The sequence below is a fragment of the Callospermophilus lateralis genome, unplaced genomic scaffold (assembly GCF_048772815.1).
Source record: "Callospermophilus lateralis isolate mCalLat2 unplaced genomic scaffold, mCalLat2.hap1 Scaffold_190, whole genome shotgun sequence".
NCBI lineage: Eukaryota > Metazoa > Chordata > Mammalia > Rodentia > Sciuridae > Callospermophilus > Callospermophilus lateralis.
The window spans coordinates 1,781,244-1,804,606 of record NW_027512918.1 but is presented as its reverse complement, the minus strand read 5'-3'; the positions used below and the strand labels follow the sequence as shown (position 1 = coordinate 1,804,606).

The following is a 23,363-nucleotide window of genomic DNA, read 5'->3' as shown; positions in this document are numbered from 1 at the left end:
GCTGTGCATGGTAACTTCCAAAGAATATAATATGAAAAGGATTGGAAAGAATTTTTACAGTGGAGAAATCTGATAAATACTACCTCAGCTAGGTGATCAAGCTTACTTGGGGGTAGGATATTTCAGAACACACTCTCTACTATCTTTTGCAACTTTTATGTAATTATAGAAACTTATAGAAATTAAAAATGAAATATGTAAGTAAAATTTTTTTAAGTACAGAAAATTGATTAATTCATTATTCTTTCAAGTAAAAAGTAAACAAATACTGTTCAATTGGACAATAGTTTTTTAGTTGATCTGCATGTTTCCAAGGGCAGAGCAAAGCAATATGAAAATTATCCAAGGTTGAGAATAAAAATATTTCCTAGGCCCATAAAAATAATTTGTTGTATCAGTACTTAAAAGTTCCACAAAATGGGCACAGAAGTGGGTTCAACTTCCTTGACTCCTAATCTTACTTTAGTTAACAGCTGGACTAAGTTCAACTTAACCAATTTTACAAAATATTTCAAAAGCCAAATTACAGCAACACTTAGCAGCAAAACTCTTACCCAGTCGTGATTCTTAGCTTTCTGTTCTCTTTCAGATTCTAACATAACATGAAGACTTTTAGCTCTCTCATCCAGAAATTCTTTAGCTTTTTCAAGAAGCTTTATTTTATCCTGGGAAAAAAAGGTGTCAAGATTACTCACTCATTACATTTACTTTTGAGTTTAGAATGTAATTCCCCCCAAAGAAGGGATTTTTACCTTATATTTAGTTGCTTCATCAGAAAGAATCATATTTTGTTTCATGGTTTCTTGGACCTGTTTCTTTGATTCCTTCATCTATGTAAATAAAGCATTCAGAATTAAGATACACAAATTATAGTGCTACTATACAAGTTACTTCCAGACAAGTGACCCTTTCCAGAAGAAAGCAGTACTTAATACATATGACTGCTTAGAATTTGGATGATTTGTAGGAAATAATGAAACAAAAATTTTAAAATACGATTTTTAAATTAAAACAGGTAGAAATGATTCAAGCTAGAACCAAGGGAGAAAGAAACAAAAAAATAATTATACCTTATCTTCATACTTTGAAAATTTGTGTATCAGTTCTTCATTTTCTTTCATGAAATTGATTATCTTTTGGGAAATTTGCTGTTCATTGACTAAAAGGGGGAAATACACAAGATTGTTACAATCACTAAATGAAATTCAATTACTCAATCTACTAAAAGCAAAGACATATTATATGGTACTATGAGGAAATACTTCTTAGCATAACTATTATGCTTTTAAAAAGCAATCTATTATTATTAGCAATAAGAGTATAAAATTATTAAAATTTAAGAAAAATATAAGAACAATGATATTTTGCTGGGCGCGGTGGTGCACACCTGTAATCCCAGTGGCTCAGGAGGCTGAGCTAGAAGGATCCCAAGTTCAAAGCCAGCCTCAGCAAGAGCGAGACACTAAGCTACTAAGTGAGACTTGGTCTCTAAATATAGGGGGTTGGGGATGTGACTCAGTAGAGTGCCCCAGAGTTCAATCCCAGGTAACCCTCCCATCCAAAATGATATTTCAATTTAAGCTTATTTCACAGATGGGAAACACAGTAAAGTGTTGTAGCTTGATATTCCTCCCTTCTCAAAACACTTTCTTTTCAGAAAATGGAATCATTTAATTCTTTGCAAAGAAAAACAGAAATGAAAGCATACTGATTCACATAACCATTCTTTAAATTATCTACTCAATTACTTAATGCATGATTAAATCATTAGCATAGAAATACTCTTCAAATGTAATACATCTGCATTACATCAATATTCAAAGTTAATCTGCCCCAAAATAAAACTTATCATCTCCCTATCCACAATTTGTTCCTCCTCTTTATCTCCTATCTCAGAATTGGAACCATCATAATCTACTCTATTATCCATGCTAGCAACCTACGAATAGTAAAATTTTCAGGAGGTAAAACAGTAATAGACATTAAAAGTCACTGTATCTACTTCTAACATACATAAAACACACATCAAACACCAATACAATACAAGTTTAAGAAACCTAAAAATTTACCTTGATATACTCTATCTTTTACCTAGAAGAGAGAAAAAAGATTAAATTTGATGTCAAACATCTGCTCGATATAAACAGCATTCTTAAAACAACAGTCAGAATCATAACCAACTGAGAATTTAATAACATTCTGGTTCAGGATAATAAATTTATAGGATTAAAAATAAGTAAAGGTTAACAAGCATTTTAAATTTAATTGGTAGTGATATTTCATAAATAGGCTCTGACATAAAAACACTAAAATATGTACCTTATTTCACAGTAAAGATGTGTGTGTGTGTGTATGTGTGTGTGTGTACTCAAAATCATTTACTTGAGAATTCTAAATAACCAGGATAAAGTCTAGAAACAATGACTATTCAAACAGAATCTGAGGAAACAATATTAAAGGCATAATCTTTGTACTAAGATATGCCACTTTCACTCACCAGAAAACATCTTAGAACTCCAATTTAAATTTGGCTATTGGCTGAATTTAGAAAGTAAGAGGCTACATCATCTTATTTTTACAAACCACTAAATATATAGCAAGAAATCTGAAAGGGAAGACTGCTAGAAGAAAATGCACAAGCAACAAGAGAAATGACAATTAACATATTCTGGAAAGGACAAAAACAATCATTTCCTAAAGACAGCAATAAACTGCCTGATAATAAAACCTAAGCAGAAATTTTTTAAAAACATCACTAAATTTCTTTGTAACTTAGCATATACTTGTCCTTTCAAATGTTATAAATGGTGATGGGATACTCAGATGTGTCCATGGATCATCCATGGGATCTTCGTAATAAGAAATTGCATTCAGAAAACTCCAACACAGAAAGAAATGGCATTTCTTTAATGTCATAGCCTTGCTAACCTTTTACTCAAAATGACAACAGAGGAAAATGGGAAGTAGCATAAAAGCAGTCATCTAAGGAAGAGACTAAAGCTCCAAAGTCAAATGCTGAAACTGAGGAGCAACAACTAGGAACCAGATCCCACATAACCAAGTAAAAAGAGAAACAGGTCCCGGGGTTCTTGAAATGAGAAACAAGAGAGAAATATAAAGTGTTTTCATGTTTTTCCCTTCTCTTTATCCTTCTATTTCCTTTTTCCTTTTAGCTGAGAAAAAGTTCAATGAGATTGAACTGTGAAAATTCCTCACAGGAATCCAGGCAAATGATTCTTCTATTTAAGAAGGGAATACTTTTTAAGAGATTTTACACTCAATTGTACAAGGAGAGGAAACTTATCTTAACAATGATATGTCTGATATAATTAAGAAATCAGAAAAAGAATACTCAGATTTGAAAAGATTTGTATCCAATGCTTTTGGCTTCTTTAACTGTTAGGATTTTCATATGCAAAGTCCATTTACCTAAAATAATTTTCTTCCAATTATGTTAAATAACTATGAAACAGAATGACCTACAGTACAAACGTAAGTATGTATAAGCTTATATATATACGCTTATACATATGTGTACACACATACACAGAGATAGACTAATTCTGCTCAGAAAAAAAAAGACTTAATGAACAAAAGATTTAATGGATTTTTGGACAACACATAATCTGTACTTCCAAATAAAAAGGTATTTTCTGAATATATGATCAAATCATAAAATCTGGGAAAAATATATATAAAAGACTGGAAAAATTATCTCATCTCCTTTTTCTCATTTTACTGTATTTTTTTGTAGCATTTCCCCCTGTTTATATGTGTTTATATTAACATACAGTTCATCAACATTTAAATCTTAGTTTCTGCTCTTTTTTTCCACTTCACATTTAATTGTGAGCATTTTCTGTACCTCAAAGCTTTGAAATAGATAAATCTGTCTACTATTCCATTAAGCAAACATACAATAACCCCTAAGTGAATTACGTTGTGCTAAGTCTTCAATCTAATACACTGTCCCACTGAAAAACATTACCAAAATCTTCAAAGCATAGTTATTTCTTTAATATAGATTACTAGACATATATGCTACATAAAAGGATATTTATCTAACCTATCCCATCTTTTATCCAACTTTTAAGACTTCTGATATGTATGAAACTACTGGTCAGGATGGCTGTAAGAATTACCAGTTCTACCAACTGCACCCACACTAAATTATTTTATAAGGTTAGTTTGACTTAAACCACTAATTTGTGTTTTAGCAACTGAAAAGGAAAAAAAGTGTGGTGGGGCAGTGACTATATAAAATAATCCTTGTGCTTATGTGCTAAGGTATAAGTAATTTAATTTACTCACAACAAGAACAGTTCTCCAAAAGAAAATGACAAAAGATACCAATCCAAAAAAAACAGTGAAAACTACAGGCTCCCATGGTAGTCCATAAAAATCCGGCCCAGGTTGATACTCATCAGGCAATGTAGTAAACAGCTGAAACAGACGAATTAGAAGAAATGGGAAACCTTAAATTTATAACAAAACAGTCACAAAGAATCATGGCAACCTCATATATGTGATTTCGTATAACGATGTGGTTTTCCTTCCGTTTCCATGCAATTTCCCTTCCCTCTCCCTTTCCCTCCCTTCATTCGTCTCAGTTTAATGTTAATCTTTTTCTCATGCTCTTTCCCCCTGTTCAGTTCTTAGTTGCTCTCCTTAAATCAAAGGAGACATTTGGCATTTGTTTTTTAAGGATTGGCTAGCTTCACTTAGCATAATCTGCTCTATTGTGAGGGGAAAGGGGGGGGAGGGAGAGAATGGAACAACAACAGATGAGGTAGAGAGGGAAGATGGGAGGGGAGAGGAGGGGGGATAGTAGGGGATAGGAAAGACAACAGAATACAACAGTCACTAATATGGCATTATGTAAACATTGTGAATGTATAACTGATGTGATTCTGCAATTTGTATTTGGGGTAAAAAAGGAAAAGCATAACTCACATGAATCAAATGTATGAAAGATGAAAAAAAAAAGAATCATGGCAATTCTAAACCAACCTCCTCGTCAGAAATCCACCTCCTCAATATTTTCCAATAGTTTCTTCAAGAGAAAGGATACTGGCAGTCTCATATTTTTTGTTCACTTGCAGTGTTTTCAAGTATAATGAATCTAAATACTTTTTTAAAAAAATTATTTATGTATCTTTAGTTTCAGGTGGACACATTATTTTGTTTTTATATGGTGCTAAGGATCGAACCCCTAACCCTAACCCTAACCCTGACCATAACCCTAAATCTAACCCTAACCCTAACCCTAACCCTGTGCCTCATGCATGCTAGGCAAGCGCTCTACCACTGAACCACAACCCCAGCCTGAATCTAAATACTTTAAATTGAGCATACATTTCCAGTTTGTAACAGGCCCTATATCATCACATTGTCTAGCACCTGGCTAGAATCCCTCTGCATCATTCTTTTCTCTTAGATAACCTGGTTTTTATAATTTAAAAAAATCATTTAAAACAAAAACTTAAATATATGAAAGAACTAATTAATTTTATTGCAACAAATAAAAACAATGAAACAATAAAAAGATTTCAAGCCCCTTTGGGTATCATTTGATAAGCTAGAAGAATACCTTACTATTCTGAAAAGTGTTTAAATTAAGAAAAGGAAACAAATATTTATCTCCTGCCTTAACTATACAAACCAAATATCTGTGTAAAGAATAATCAATCATAGCCAGGCACCGTGGCACACACTTGTAATCCCAGTAGCTAGGGAGGCTGAGGAGGGAGGATAGCAAGTTCAAAGTCAGCCTCAGCAAAAGGGAATTGCTAAGCAACTCAGTGAAACACTGTATATAAATAAAATACAAAATAGGGCTGGGGATATGGCTCACTAGCCAAGTGCCCCTGAGTTTAATCCCCAGTACCGCCAACCCCAAAAAAAAAGAATAATCAAATTTTTATTTATGTAGGCATCCCAGCCTTTAAATGAAGAAAGAAAAATCCCAGCAACTCAGACCATTGCTATTTTGCAACCTATAATATATTAGCAAATCTCACCAACGTCACTGTTGACTAGTAGTCAACATCAAAAGAGAGGACATGCATATGTCAATGCAATATTTCCTATTAAGTTTTCATAAGAAACAGAATTGAACCTAAACCTGACTACCAATTTCCAAGAAATATAAAGCAACAGAGAGAGGCTGAGGTTGTTAGCTCAGCACTTGCCTAGAATGCATAAAGCCCGAGGTTCAATCCCCAGCACCACCACCAAAAAAAAAAGGCAATAGAGAAAACAGGTTAAATTGTTGTACCAGGGGGATTGTCATTTATTCACCAAAACTACAATATATCCTAGAAGTCCCACAAACATATTTTTTTCAATTATTGCAAAAAGTTACAACAAAAGGAGAAATCAATAGATAGTAACTTATATGAGACTTGTTCTCCCACTGAAAGCAACCAGAAAGTTGGAATATATATATATATATATATATTTTTTTTTTGGTACCAGGGATTGAACTCAAGAGCACTTGATCACTGAGCCACATCCCCAGTCTCGGCCCCATTTTGTATTTTATTTAGAGACAGGGTCTCACTGAGTTACTTAGAACCTCACTTTTGCTAAGGCTGGCTTTGAACTTGTGATCCTCTCTCAGCCTCCCGAGCCACTAGGATATTAAGGCATGTGCCACCATGCCCAGTCAAAATATATTTTTAAAGAGCTATTTTTCAGATAGAAAGCCACAAGGGACATGCAACTGTCACCCCTAAGGGCAGGAGAACAAATAGGTGAGCATTCTACCTTGAGGCACCCTCTAGACCTCAGTTTGGGAAGGGGAACCCAAATGGGGCCTAACAGTCTCACTGAGGAGAAAGAGACCAGAGTTCCAGGAGATTAAGCAGCCAAAAACATGTAGAGAAAACTACCAGAAAGATGGGAGCCACAAAGAAAAAGAGTTCCAGAAATCTGCATGGAGGTGGTCTTCAGTTTGGGGCTACATTCTAAGCAGTACCTGCGAGGGCCAAGAACAACTATAAGCTAACCAATCCCACAGTTGGCACTGAGCTGGGAGAAGTCTGGATTCCAGCTAGCCAGAGAGAGTTGACATACAAAAACAGTATGGTCAACAAGCTCATGAAGAAGTATTTGATCCAGGCATGATGGCACATGTCTGTAATCCCAGCAACTCAGAAGGTTGAGGTAGGAGGATCCCAAGTTTGAGGCTGGCAACTTATCAAGAGCCTAAGCAAGTTAGTGAGACCCTATCTCAAAAAAAAAAAGTTCACTCAATATCATTAATTATCAGAAAATAAACTCACAATGACATACCCACTAGAATGGCCCAAGTGCTAGTGAAGATGAAGTCAAGTGGAAGTCTCCTAAATTGCTGGTGGAAGTATAAAATGATTGTGGTCATTTTTTAGCATGGCTTGACAGTATCACATAAGATAAAAACATACATTAAACGTAGGAGGCAATTGCACTCCTAGATATGAGTCCACTTATAGGGGCATATATATGAAATAGTACTGTAGGAAAAATGAATCTATAGTTTAAAAAAAAAGTTATCAGTGGTTGCCTGGAACAGGTGGTGAAGGAACTCACTGGGAAGGATCCCAGGGAAATCCCTTTTCTAGTGAAAAAACTGTTCTATATCTTGATTATGGTAGTTTTTACATGGGTATCTACATTTGTTAAAACTCAGAGTGTGATTGCTTTGGCAGCACATATACTAAAATTGGGACAATACAGAAAAAATTAGCATGGTCCCTGAGCAAGGATGACACCCACATTTGTGAAGCATTCCATAGTTTTGTGGAAACAACCCTTCAACAGATGAATGGATAAAGAAACTGTGGTACATATACAAAATGAAATGTTACTTATAGCATTAAAAGAGAAAAAAATTATGGCATCTGTGGGTGAATGGGAATATCAGGCTAAGGGAAGTAAGCCAATCCCCAAAACCAAAAGCTGTATGTTCTCTCTGAAAGTGGATGCTGACCCATAATGGGGGTGAGGTGGGTGGCAAGGGGCATGGAAAGAATGGAGGAACTTTTATTGGGCAAAGGGGAGGTAGGACAGGCGAGAGGGCATAGGGATAGGAAAGATGGTGGAATGAGATGAACCTCATTACCTGAGGTACATGTAGGACTACTACACGTGTTGTGTACAACTAGGAAAAGTTTTGTTCCATTTATGTACAATGAATCAAAATGCATTCTGCTATCATGTATAACCAATTAGAACAAATTAAAAAAAAAACTCACTGATATTCGCTATCAAGGAATTACTATTAAGTTGGGTGATGGCCCGTGGGTTCATTATACTATTCTCTATGCTTTTCTTTAAAGCTTTTCTAATTAAATTAATTTTTTAATTAGTACATAGAAATATACATTATAATTATTGAAGTAGGTAACATGACATTTTGATGCATGTATACACTATGTAACGTTTAAATCAGGGTAAATATATCTACCTCCTCAAACATCATTTATGGTAAAACTTTCACAATCTTTTCTTCTAGTATTCTGAAATGTACAGTATGTTATGGTTACCTATAGTCCCCTACTATTCTCTCTGCTCTTATTTGAAAGTTTCCATGATAAAAATACTAAAAATAATTTTTAAATTAAGATATAACTTCAAATATTTAAAGGATTTCTATGTAGAAAAGAATTCAATTTTATAGAGGAAATCATGTGGAGGAAAATTTGGAGTCAATACAAGGATGAACTAGACAACAGAAGAACATAGAACATATAGCCTTGTAAGAGAGTGACTCATGCTAGGAAATACTGGTGTACAGGCCTCATAACTACTCGTCAGGGCCACAGTAAAGAAAATTACAGCAATGAGTGAGAAACTAGACTAACAGCCTTCCAAGGTTTCTTCTAACACTAAGATTCTATTAAGATTCCATTGATCAATGAATCTGATTGGTGCACATCTCCCAAACACATCAGATCCTATTACTCTCCAGTCCTATCAGATATCATACTACTTGTTTAAGATTTTACATTGACTTGTTCATAATTTTTGCATATATTTGTTAAGTCCTTTTCTTAAGGCTTTCAAAAATCACAGTAATGCCTTACACCTGTTAGACTCTTTTAGTCCTCGCACAATGTCCTGTACATACTGGGCCATCAAAATGCCCTTTTGAAGGCTCCTTTCAAATCAGTCTCGTAACATTGTGCCTCTTCTTTGCCACTCACGTCAATGTCTTACCTATCACAGCAAAATCACTGACCATACCTGCACCACATTCGTGTACCCCGACCCAGACCTAGAGGAGGGCTCTGTGCATACCTAAAAATATGAATAAAGAAATCCTTCCCATATCGTGAGGCTGTAAACTTTCCAAGTGATGTTGATTCATTCTGATAATCAAATTATGACTGTGGAAGACTGGGCTTTAATCACTGGAAATATCATTATTCTAACTGCCTGGCTTGTACATACTCCTTACCCAGGTGGCTGCCACCACCATGAACAAACATGGAGCCAACTGAAAAATTATTCATTTCTCCCCATCACATCTTTTCTACCCTGGTGGTCTTTCCTCCCCAGGTATTCATTGTCTTTATACCACCTCTGACTGCCTACATGAGAATTAGGGTGTGCATGGGGGTAAAACCCTACAAAATGCCAGACACCTCACCAGACACTTTACCTTGTCAAATCATTTAATTCTTATGATTGGAGTAAGCATTATCTACATTTTTCAGATGGGGAATCTGATATTAAAAAGTTTAGTTATTTGCCCAAACTTCTAAATGATAACCTTGGGATTTGAAACCAGATCTACCTGGCTTCAAAATCTATACATTTTACAAGGAAAACAACAACATCACTTTTCTTACACAAGTCTTGAAATAACACAACCTACAGGAAACAACTTCAGTTGAGAAGGATTACTGTCACAATGGCCCTAGGACCATCTTATCTTCCAAGCTCTGAAAGGTTTCTCATTCCTATAATTAAACTCTAAAAGTCCAACATCAACAAATACCATGAGGGGGAGGTAAGTCCTAAAATGCTTAGATAAGCTTCTAGACAGATTAAATGTCTTGTTTGGATCATGATTTTCTTTACAAAGGTCAGCCTTAAGTGACTCTTTCTAAGAAACAGATCTAACCTAATTCCTTTCATTCTTAAAACTTTCTAAGGATCCCCACTATTAATGGTCTAATGCTACTTTGGCTCATGACTTCCTTTAAGATTCCTGGCCTCTCCAACAGACCATCCCCCTCCAACTTCACACATTATACAACACCAACTATTCACATTCTCCTGGCCTCCAAAAATATCCTTTTCTTCATGTTTCCATTTCTCTGAACACATTTCTTCTGACTGCCAGCTTCCCCCACCATCCTCCACCCCAGCCTGTCTAATCAACAACAAACCACATGTCACACTCCTGTTTGCCTTTGCCTGTGCTTCAAACACATCTCAACTACTTTCTGACCTTATTGATCACCCTTCCAACCATAATAAATGCATTTATGGACAATAATGTTCTACCATCAAATAAATACCTCTCTTTCTGCCATTATCTTACTGTGTTTCAAGTGAATGCTATTATCTCCCTGCCAGAATGAAAGGTTCTGAGGGGAAGAACCAAGTTTTTACAGGTGTACAAATGTCCAGCCTTGGTAGACAGCAAATCTTCCTCATATGCTAAACTAAGTAGCCATTAAGCCACACCCCTATGGCTTTTGTTTTAGGAGCTATCTACTCAAAGGGTCAGGAGTCATTTTCATAAAGACATTTTAAGTTCTTCACTTCATGACCATAAGCCACTTAAAAACTAATAAATAATCAACATTCTAATTGAAGAAACTATGTCAAACTTACCATCTTAGTGAAATAAAGCAAGAATGAATATAACAAGGAAAGCACATTGTCCAAAAGGGTGGCATCTGTTTAGTTGATACAGAAAACCAACTAAACCATCCTTTAGTTGGTTTTCTGTATCAGCATCATCAACAGGAGTACCTTCTGTTATAAGTAGCTCTAAAATTGAAAGGGGAAATGGCTATTTTATTTTATGCTATAGAATAAGAATTGTCTCTCTTCAGTTTCAATATTCATTGAGTGTTCCACTAAATATATGAGTCACAGTGCCTGGAATATTTGGCTCTCCTAAAGACAATTAACACAGAGAAGAAAACTTCAAAATCCTAATTAGAGCTGTCAGACCCTTCAATTATAAAATGAACAATCTCCAGTCTACTCTCCACTACTTTCATGGCCATAAAACTGCTATCAGAACAATATTTACTAAAGGAAAATTTTTAAAACCAGAGATATATAGACAGGGTCACATTCAACAAACATGGATTTAGTGCTGGTGAAACTTTGTGTTAAAAATTTTAGAAAAGCTGAAAGAGAGGGAGTCCTGGTTTGCAGATTTAGAGGTGGAATGAGCCAAGGCTTAACACAGCATCTGGCACCTGGCACAGATACTATTTATTGAGTGGACAGATGACAGCTATTTAAAAAGAACATATTAATACCAAGAGAGACTAAAGGGAATTGGGTACAGACCTGCATTGAGGCTCTGTGAATGAGGTAGAATTCCAGTTAGACCTGAGAGCTTGTAGGGGTGGAATTTCAGTATGAGTTACATGAGCCTGGGGTACATTTGATTAAACAGCTAGGAGTCCAACATGCAGTTATTAAGAAGTTGGACCAGTTGGGCTGGGGATGTGGCTCAAGCGGTAGTGCGCTCGTCTGGCCGTGCGGCCAGGGTTCGATCTTCAGCACCACATTAAAAAAAAAAAAAAAAAAAGATGTTGTGTCCGCCAATAACTAAAAAATAAATATTAAAACTAACTAACTCTCTCTCTCTCTCTCTCTCTCTCCCTCTCTCTCTCTAAAAAAAAAAAGGAAGTTGGACCAGTTGCCTCTTAGGTCTTTCTCAACCCTGAGATTCCATTCACTACTATTTTTTAAGCTTTTGCCTAATTTTTAAAATTTTTTTTTAGTTTTTGATGGACCTTTATTTTATTTATTTGTATGCAGTGCTGAGAATCAAACCCAGTGCCTCACATGTTAGACAAACACTCTACCACTGAGCTACAACCCCAGGCCCTCCATTCACTATTGGTCTATGAATTTGACTGCTGGTGAAGTCTGCCCATTGGCTCAGCATCTCAGCACCTGGGACACATTAAATGACATTTGGGAAGATTTTACCTATAAAGGTGATTGACATCATTTTGTGGTGGAACCTAAAAGGCCAGGGAAATAATTCATGCTTAATTTTGTAAGCCAAGTTTTCCCTAATCTTGAAAGTTTCGGAGCATGAAAATAACAAATCTTAATGATGCGTGATTCATTTTCAGAACCTTATGGAGTTAAACACAGTTCACAAGTCAGTAGTGTTCATATATGGATGCAATGTCTTCTGGAAAATGGGAGAACTGATATGTTATTCCTTCTCAAATTAACTGAATCCCCCCCGTGCTATGAGTTCTCCTACACTCTGTGTGTGCAGATGGGGGGCGGTCAGGATCACTGCTGCTAAGCCCTGCACTGGTGCAGGATAATGCTATAGCTATGCTTACAGACCAGAACCTTTAAAAACACAAAATACAGTAATTTTGGCTTCATAGCACCATACTGGATGGATAAAATAAAACAATTAGTCATCATCTAATTTACTGATAAAATGAGAGTAAGCAACACAAAAGTAGAATGATGTTGATGCCATTATTGGGGATTTCTTTGAAAAATTGTTTCTCACCTCCCACTGGATACTGTGTACTATGATGAAGTATTCATAAGTGTCAGTCTAAAATGGATTGCAGTTCTGTACTGTTTCCTGTAAGTATATAGTATAAAGATCTGGACGATTGACTTCATTTGAAAAAGTTTAATTACCATGTCCAGGAAGCAAGTCAAAACAGGACTTGAGCTATATTACATTCCATTTAGAAGAAAAGGGAAAAAACACAGAATTCATGAGACTATGAACAGTGATTCTCAAGCTAACTTGTACCAGGCCAGACTTTCCTGGAAGGCCTGCTAAACACAGATTGTGGGTCCCACCCCCAGAGTTTCTGGTGCTGTTGGTCTGGTTGAAAATTACAGTTTTAGAGCATAAGGCCTTTGAAGAATAATATTTTAGTTGTAAATGGTTTACACAAGCTAGTCATAGCTAAACATTTGCTTTTAGGTGAGTTACAGTCTCTGGCCTATTTTTGATTTCTAGTCATCTTTATTCTTGATTTTCTCTCACTTAAGAGATTTTTTTTGAACTCACATGTACCTATATCACTCTCTGCTCTATTTTATACCTTTGGCAACAAATATCCTTGAAAGCCTTCATTATGATAATGCCTCTACTTTGTACAGAAAAATTGGCAAGCTTTACCTGGGTCTACTTTCTCAGTATTTGGGATCTGAGACACTTCTAAGACACCCATGTCCTCAGTCACAGGTTGACTCAAGAGGCTGGGCTCTTCAGGATGGTTCATATTTAAATGATGACTCAGGAGGCGAGGCTCTTCATGAAGATTTCTATTAAGATGATTTGTGTTCTCTTTAGGAAAATCATCTTCGTGGGGTGGCTGCATCTCTACAGGGGAGAAGAATGCATTGAGCCAGCTGGATGACACTATCTACCACCACTTAAGCCCAATGATCAGCACTCCCCCTCAGCACACAGCTCCAGATACCTCAACACTGCCCTCCATGTCCTGGCATGCGCCCATGAGAACAACTGGGCAAGGATACGGGAGGGTTAATTGTTTTCATCCCATTTAAAGGATGACTGAACTATACAGTCAAATTTATAAAGAAGCCTTTAATTCAAAGTATTTCATAAACAAATACATTTATGATAGAGGCTTCAATAACTTACCTTCCCTTGGCAAACCAACATACACCCACATGAAGAAATGTGCAGAAGAGAATTCTGGTCCAGAACAAAAATGTGAAATGTCTATTCTGCTCAGAAATAACAGGAACTCTTTCATCTACAAGTGTGCTGGTCTCACCAAGCCAGTATAGAGAAGGGAATTCCGTAAGTCTAGCTTGCTAATGTGCCTTTCAAATATGTTCAAAGTAACCTAGGAGCCAAATGGTGAACCTATCTCCTTCCTGAGCTCAGGACATAGAACAATAGGATCCAGAGCAAAGATTATCTCTTTACAGCTTCATATTCTACCCTGAACATTCACTTGTACTTTGCATTGTTATCCAAAATATATCTGCTTTGATTAAATGTACAACTGTTTTCTTCCCCAAATTATCAGGTAAAATTAGCATTCTTGGGAAGTAAATTTTTCCAATGGCTTTATGTCCTTCTGGAATTCTTATCATATACTCTCAGTTGAAATATTTCATTTTGAAAAACAATGGATAGAGATGATCAAATATGAAACCAGGAAACAGAAAGCTTTTATCAGGATATTGGCTCATTGTCAGTTTGACGAATATTTAATTGAAAGGCTTCTATGTGTCAAGCACTACATTATAAGGCTTGTCATCCTGGTTCCATCCTTGATTAATATGAATGCAAGGACCTTAGAACCCAGTGGAGTAAAACCAGAATAAGTGACCTCTCCCCCAAGAGACTGGAAATAGCATGGTATCCACAAAAGATAAATGCTGGGGAGGGGAATTCAGGCAAGCTATCCATTAAAAGTTATTCTAGGGCTAGGCTTGAGTGACAGAGCACTTGCCTAGTGCAGGTGAGGCACTGGTTCGATCCTCAGCACCACATAAAAAGAGATTAAATTCTAAAAAAAAAAAGTTATGCTAGTCACTCCACACCCACATGATCTAGTAGAGATATTTTATGATTAAGAAATTATGTTTAATAAAGCCCTTTTATAATTTTAACATAAAATCTGTACTGTTAACAGGTCTACTTTTGTGCATTAGTTTCTCATTTATATCTTTCTCTTTAGCTTTTTATAAAATTTCTCTTTGAACATGCTAACCAATCCCAACTGTCCTAAAGGAAAAAAAGAATAAGCAATGTCCTTTCATGCTCTAGCCCAAAAGAATGAATAAAGGAACATATGGGGCTCCTGAGTCAGCCTTCTTTCTCCTTTAGGCACATGGATAGAACTTTACAATAATACACAAAAACACCTGGATGGAACAACTCCTTTTCTCCAGCTCAAGCCCCAGGCAGGAATTTACCTTCAGCTTTAGCCCAGATTTCCTCTAGAGGCGCTGTTATCAATGGAGCAGTCTCCTCCACTGTGGAGTGCTTGTACCTCACAAAATAGATCAAGTATTGGATATCATCAAGCACGGCAGCCTCTTCAAATATGGTACTTTCCTTTATTCCTATGTCTCTAATATCATTCACACGATTATCAAACATTTGCTCTGCTACGCTCAAAATGTGTGACTCAGAGGCACGGAAGACCTTATCTAGAACTTTTTCCTTGTTATAGGGCAGGCTCTCGTGCTGTGCGGACTTCAGCTTTAATGACATTTTCTGCAACATGGCTTCCAGTTCTTGGACATCAAAGTACTTCAGGAAGCGTTGCAAGGACTTTTGTTCTGTAAAGAAGCTGCGGATTATGGGCAAGTCTTCCTCCTGATCGCAAAGCTCTGACTTTAGGGCTATATGTGGACTCTGTGGGAGTATATCATCTTCAAGGTCTGCAGAAGCAGAACCCTGGCTTTCTGCGTCTGTGATATGCCCTATGTACTCAAGGTCCTCTTTTGAGATTTCTTTTCCAGTAGCCTTTTCTGTAGACCCTGAAGTGTTCAGATGTTCCTTAGGGTTGTCTTTTTCAAGATCGTCAGAATCTTTATCCTGAAATACTTCACTTATCCCTGAAGTCTGAGTGTTTTCCTCATCACTTCCATCAAAGAGTCCCTGGGCTTCCTCATCTGCCAGAGGACTTTCTTCCTTTCCCATTTCCATATCACCTCGTTCCTTGTCCATCATGTCTACCCTTTTGGCTGTGGTTTCAATTTTCTTAAAAATCTCCCAAATTATACTCAGTTCTTGTTTGTTTTCTTTGGTTTCTAGATCAGGATTGGTAGTCTCTAAAATTGCTTTCTCAAGAACGTGCTGGTTAACATTCTGAATCCCAGAATGTTTTTCTTTTGACTGTTTTGCACTTACAGCATTTTCATCCTCCACTAGCTCTTCAGGAGGATAATAATCCTCCTCTACTGCTGTTGGCCTTTTGGTATGGAGACCCGGTACTTCTACCTCGTCAGTTTGCTCTGTTTTTTTAATTTCCTGTGTCCCCTGTGTTGCCTTATGCTGAATCAATTCTTCAGCCAAGGACTGCTCTTTACCCTCGTCCTTGGAAAGCCCTATCTTCTCATTTACATGACTAACTGTAACAATCACATCTCTTTCTTGTTGCCAAGAAAGATTTTTTCCGGGACTGGGGACCTCTTCTTCCAGTTCTCTTAACAAACCAATTCCATCTGGAGAGGAGAATCCAGATGGATTTTCAGTTTTCAGAACTAGTCCCTCTTTAATTTCCTGAGGTTGATGCTCCACTGAGTTTATGTGCAGGGTTGGTGTATTTACTGAACCTGGCTCCTCCATTCCATCTTTGGATGCATCGTTTTGATTATCTCCCAGGAATGTTGCAATACCCAAGGATTCTGGTGGTTTACTCTGTTCTTGGGTCATCAGACTCCCTACAGCTTTATGTAGAGATTTATTCTCTAAGCTATCTTCCAAAATCTTCTCTCCAGGTGAAGAGAGTTCTTCATTCACTTCTTTTGAGTCTTTTGAGATATGGATAACTGCTTCTTTTAGGTCATTCTCTTTGTTTTCAAAGGCTGATTTTAATGTGTCCTTGCCCTTTTCAACAGCTGGCAATGAGTTGAGCTTATTGCTTTGGGAAGAAGTATATGCAATCATCCCTTCTATCTTCTCATCCTCTAATTCTGAAACATCTTGCATCAGGTGCTTCTTAGGCTCGTGAACATCTGTCTCTTTTCCTTTAATATGAAGTTCGATGTCCACTTTTGGCTCTTCATCATTATCTGTCTTAGAGGTTTCCACAAAAAGACCATATTTTGCACTTTCAGGATAAATATAATCTGTTGCTGCTTTTGGTTTCTTCTGTTTTTTATCTGGAACTAAAGCTTCCTCATCTTCTTTTTCTTCTTCTGAATAAGAATTCCCCAAATCCATCATATCTGTTTTCTCATCACCACCTGTGCCAATAAATAAAGTATCCTCCAAGGTTGTCAGTATATTTTTATCATCATCCTTGATGCCTGGGGGCAGAGTTACCTCAACCTTATCTTCTTCATTTGAATTCTGCTCTTCACCTATTGAATATTTCTCCACTTCAAACTCCACTGGGAATTTCATGGCTTCTTCACTTATAAAGGTTAGTAACAGGAGCTCCCCAAAGCTTTCCTCATTCTCCTCTTCTTCCTTATCAAATGCATAATAATCAGCATCCAATTCCTCATCATCAAAATCATCTTCTAATGAAGTCACCAGTCTGGTCGTCTCATCATCAGACACAAGTGCATCAGCAGTAGAGCCAAATTTGGTTTTCAAGTCTAATGTCATTTCTTTTTTCAAAAGTGTATAAGCATCAGTCTTCTGTTCGTTTGAGACCTGAGAACTGTTGCTGGTTTTGTTGTTTTCACTTTCTGGCACTTTCAATTCATCTTGTAGTATTTCATCAAAGTGTTCAAGTGAAGTTTGTTCACCCTGAACATTATCTGTTTGACTATCTGCATGAGGATGGTTCTTCTGAGCCAAAAATTGTTCCTCAAGATCCATAGTGTTTTCTGAGAATGCACTTTCAATTTTCTCTGAGTTTGCTACTACTGGTTTAGGTTCAGGTTCAACGTCCTGGGAGACTTCAGGAAATTGTTCCACTTTCTCTACAGCTGCTTCAAAAGGGAAGGATTCATGGACATTAGATTTAATCCTGTAAATTAAGTCTGAGATAGTAACTCAGGCATGCATATTTAAAGTTGATTTTTTTGTGTATTTTACCTAATCATTTGTGCTGTTTTTACTCTAAAAAAGCAGAATATTATGTTCATTATGTGCTTTTTTTTCTTTTTTTTGCAACTTCTGGGTCATCCATTTCCTGCTTTTCCTATAATCTATGCCTGAAGGTTCCCCCAGGGGTTCTACAACTAGCCAGTTGTATGGATCTTCTGATGAAAGACATGACATTGTTTATATCATGCTTTGATATTTTAAAGGGGGAGATTCACTAGGAGTGACCTCATTGAGAGACTTATGAGTCTTGTCCTTTTTATTTAAAAAAAATGTGATATGTGGATTGTTTACTTAAAATAGTAGCAAGGGTCTTTGATGACTGTAGGAATGTTCCAGTTTAGAGACATTCCGGGTTGCATCCCTGAAAGTTCTCACCCTAAATAAAATACCACACAGCAGAAAATAAGGCAGAAAATAAGAGTAATCCCTATGGGAAAACTAGTTTCATTTTGTTGCCATTTCTGATTCTTAGGGAATGATCTTGAAATTTGGTGCCTTTAGGTACAAACTTTATATTTAGACAGAGTCCCAGTTGCAGTACTCCATATAAACAACCATCTATTGTTTCTTTCAAGTATACCAAATAGGATTCGTAATCTTTAAATTTGGAACTGTTTTTCCATGTACCTAAGTGGCATTTTTCATACAGTAGTCATCTTTCTCCCCTTCTTTGAGCTTTTGGATAAATGGGCTTGATTTACATTTTCTCCTGTCACATTGTAGCCTGTTAACTATGTTCATCCCTAGGACTCTTGCCATTCTGGGTGGCAGCACTCATCCTGTCTTCCTGAGGAGCCCTGCTTTCAGCACCTGACCAGAAAGGATCTTTGCCGACTGATGAGTGTTTGGGTGACACTTCGTTTGCATTGCTCCTGTGGCATTCATTTGTCTTCTTTGCCTTCAGTCAGGTTGTATTTTATCTTAGCTCCCTATAAAGTGAAAAACTCAGTTAGGAAAGGACCCCTGTCTAATCCATCTTCCTTTTGAATATTTCCTTTCAGGGCAGTGACACTTAAGTACATTTGTTCTGATAGTAGCTTATGCAGAATTTATTCTCTTGTGGCAGTTCTTTGCTCCCCACGCACAAATCAAATCAGCAGCACCTTGGCAGGGATGATGTATAGAAGCAAAATTAGGTATAAAAATTATTTCCAGTCATGAGCCTCCATGATTCTGCATCATTTTTTTTTTTCATATCACAAGAAATGGGATACCACCCAGTGTGTAATTATGGAGCTTTATATAATCTATGGTCTCAATTGACACAGATTAAGAAGAGATAAATGTGTTTCCTTTCTCCATACATCTCTGGTTTTTTTCCTTTTCCAAATTTAACCTTAATAGAATTTTCATCAGAAGGGAAAAGTGTATTTCTCCTCAGACTCGCCTCTCATGTCATGAATGTTATACTTAGGAAATTAAAAACTCTTTAGTTTTCAAAATGATTCTCCTTTTGAGTTTTTAGTTTTCATTCTGCAATGTTGTTGGTTTTCTAGAGTCTCAGACTTCATCTGCCAGTGATGAAGCTTTTAATTGCTCCATCTTATCTAATCTTCATGGCAGTATTCTACCACTAATACTGGCTCTCAGATGGTTTCTAGATATAACAAGAACATTCATGAATGGGGATATTTTAGAGTTAGTGATAAGATGCCTTTTTTAGTTTTCTTTTTTGGGGCCTTTGATTTGCCTATCAGATTCCTTTAATTATTGGCAAGAATCTTCTGTTCCTTTAGGTCAGTAGTTAGTAATAAGAGTGTCTTTATCAAGGGGAACTTTATATACCTTTTGTACACTTTATGTAACTTCATATAATTTAGCTGTTGGTGCTGAAAATAAATGGGGTTCTTTTCTGCAGAGGATTTATTTTGGGTGAAACTGAAGCTTGATATGTGGTTTAGTATGCATTATATTGTAATTTTATTTTCTCCCCAAGTACTTGTAAAAGTAGATTTGGAAAAAGCTAGGAAAGCATATACTATCAATACATTTGCTATAGTGGTAATACATTTTAGAGATTTTGTATTGTTTTTACTTATTAATTTTCATGACTGTTGTGTATTGGTTAAGAAAGACATAAATATTGGTTTATGAGCAATGCTACAAAATATACAGGTAAATTCTTGCTAGAGGTTATTTGGAATTGCATTTATAACCAGCTTTGATTTATATAGTTTTAACCATATAATATACAATAATCTCCTTTGCAGATCTTTTATTTACTTCAGAAGTCTTAATTTTATATGCTCTGTGTTGAGAATTAAGCTAAATTTAAAAAAGAAAACTTCAGTGGTTGGAAATGTTGTTTTAACAGTTCTGTACTTAATTTTTATTTGGAATAATAATCTCAGTGTAATTGTTATAGCAACTTTCTTTCTTGGTTATACCATATACCCATCTATTATGTGTATATTTCCTGCCACTTTCTTAGAATCTCTTATTTATATTCCTTGTACAGAATTTATTTGATATTTGTCTCTTTTGCACTATAGGTTGGCCATATTTTGCCCATATTTGGCCATATTTTTGGATATTTTCCAAAAGATTTCATCAAGGTAGTTTGTGAATATACTAAAGAAGAGCTACAAATTCCAACAGATGTAAGTTATGGATTTCTTTTTTGTTCTCAATTGTAAACTGGCTTATAAATGCATCCGTTATATTCAGTTAACTGCTTCTGAAAGTTTTATAATGTGTTTATAACATTTGTGTATCAGATTTTCATTTGAAATCAGACTACCTATTAAAAAAAGTTTGAAAGGCATTCAAGGATGATTATATTATAATCTTAGAGTTTTCTAATATATTGAAACAGATATTCTTATAGAAGGCTGTTTACCTTTAAGTGGCTGCAAGTGCTACCATGCAGCCGTAAACACTGTCAATTTCATTTGCAGCAGAGTTGCTGTCTCTGTGTTCAGGATCTTGGGTAAATTACCAGAAAATGTATTTTCTCTGAGCAAATATTGTTGACTAAATCCAACATTAAGATTGTTTCAAAACATCCTCATTCATATTTTTTTTAATAAACAAAATCAAAAGTGGGTATCCTATCTGACAAGGAACAAGTTTAACCATGAGAAAAGGTCAGGCAATACTTTCATGCTTAAAATGCAGGACTAGAATCACAATTGATCTAGAAACTGGTAGAAGCAACATTTTTCTTTTGGTTGACCAAATACACAGTTTCTGATTTAAGATGAAATGGACAATAGATGTATGTAAAAAGCACAAAGAAGAAATGGAAATAACACTTTTTCTAAAAGCCAATTAGCAGTAAAATACACAAGTATGTGTGTTTTATAAAAATATATGTCTGAGAAACAAACACAGATTTGGAGAGGGTAACTTGTTTCTTTGAAGCTAAAATAGGACTATTTTCAAAACTGTCAGCATCCTAATTCATATATAATTAAGAGGCCAACTTTAAGGTGGGGAATTCTCATCACAAGTGGAAATGACAATGTTTCTCTTGTTCCCCCTTAGGTCATAGAGGATTTACAAATCAGTGATATATTAGGTGACAACATAATGCATACTATGGAGCACCTATTTAGTTCTTTTTTTTGGAGCACTTATTTGGAAGGCACACAAGGACACCTGACATACACACCTCACTACTTCCTACAACACAACACAGACCCACCTGTTGTGTTTGGTCACATCTGTTTGGACACAGGCCATTTCTCAAGTTATGTTACCCCACTGAACCTTACCAACACAATGTCTTAGTACTGAGGAAGCATCAGTGATGAGATTGTCCAGGTAGCCCACGTAGGATAGCGCTTGATAGCAAAGAATAGCAAACATTCTACCATGCTGGAAGCCTGATTTTGTTCACCCAAAACTGAAAGGAAATATCATGGCAGCTGCTTTGCTTTTCTGAGCGTTTATTTACTCCAGCCTTAGGGTTACCTCTAGGAACTGCTTAACATATATTGGAGACATCTTTTTTCTTTATTGGAGTGGAACAAACAATTCAAATTATAAAATTTGTTTTGGGTAACACCAATTTAGGCATAAAGAGCTCAATGGTAAACTTCTTGGGCTTTTTAGCATGAATATTTTAAAATATGTACTGCTTACAATTTATGGACAACACGGTCATCAAGTTACAAGGTTACTAGAAACCAAGCGGGAGGCCATAAGAAGTATTCTGGGCCAGTAAATATATAGAGGAAAGAGGTTCCAACAACACTAGCGACTGAGTCTAAAACTGAATTGGCTTATAAAAATCTTGGAGTATTTATTATTGTTATTGCAACAAACCTCTTCATCTGAATCTGAATGGCTACATCCTCCCCACCGCCCACCTCCAATCCAGGACTGGGAAGCAATTCTGTCTGCTTCCTGTGCACAGAAGAGGCTGCAGTTCCCAGGTGGCCGGTGCAGATCCTTGGCCTCTTTCAAAAGCAAAAGATTACTGGCCCACCTGCTACCCTACCTCAAATATGAAGGGAGGCTTCTATGCACAGAAATGACAGGTTGAAGCAGAGTCGGGCCGAGACCTCGGAACACACTGTGTGCCTGGACTCGGTGCTCTTCACAAGCCTAAACTCTAGTCCCTGTTAAAAGGCAAAACCAGCCCAATCCCCAGTGCAGCAAAAGGACAAAGGGGCCAGTGAGCCTTTCCCAAGTAGCCCAACCATCAACCTGCCGCTGGGATTAGGGCCACCGAGCCCTGGAGAGCATCTGCCCTGATACTGCACCAGCCCAGGTCCCTGTGGCGGGGGCAGAAAAGCACTCTGCTACAGCATGGGGAGCCCCGGGCGCGCGGCACACAACCCCATCACCCACTGAGATCCTAGTCGAATCCTGGAAGGGAATAAACTGAGAGCTGTCCCTGGGGAATCCTGTTTCCCAACCCCCGCCTCAATCAGTAGAGAAAAATAAAACACTGGCAACAAGTGGGAGTCGAAGCCCCCCGCAACCCGAGAGGGCTGGCTGGGGCGCCGGCAAAGCCGGAGGGGACACATGCAGGGTCCTGAGGCTCTTGTAACTCCTGCGCCCCACCCGTCATCCTGCGACCCCCTAGCCCAGCCCGCGGGGCTGGAGACTGGGGGGGATCGGAGCCCCATGCAGCCCCAAAGAGCCACTGCGGAGACCCAGGGCCGCCCGCCCGCCTGCGCACTCACTGCTGCATTCGTGGTCTGCATAGAGTTTGTGCTTCCAGAAGCGCCTGCCGGTGCTCGGGTCGGGTTGGCCCAGCACTCGCCAGGTCAGACAGAGCACGAACAGCCAGAAGAGCAGCCCTGGCGCCGCAGCCATGTTGTGGTCACCTCGGGGAGCCTGTGACACGGTGGAGTAGGCTGCGGCGGGCGTCAGGGCTCAGGGGGCGGTGGGTAGCAAGGCGCGGAGGGGCGGCGCCCGGGAAGGCTTCAGCCTTTCCCGGTTGACACGTCAGCAGGGATATATG

The 23,363-nt window shown here is 37.4% G+C and overlaps 1 non-coding gene across 1 annotated transcript; it reads left to right on the top strand.

Annotated features, from left to right (window-relative positions):
* The first annotated feature begins 7,675 nt into the window (after positions 1 to 7,675).
* LOC143389716 (U6 spliceosomal RNA) lies at positions 7,676 to 7,782 on the top strand. The gene has a single exon (XR_013090152.2). It is a non-coding gene; the product is annotated as a U6 spliceosomal RNA (small nuclear RNA).
* Positions 7,783 to 23,363: the final 15,581 nt, after the last annotated feature.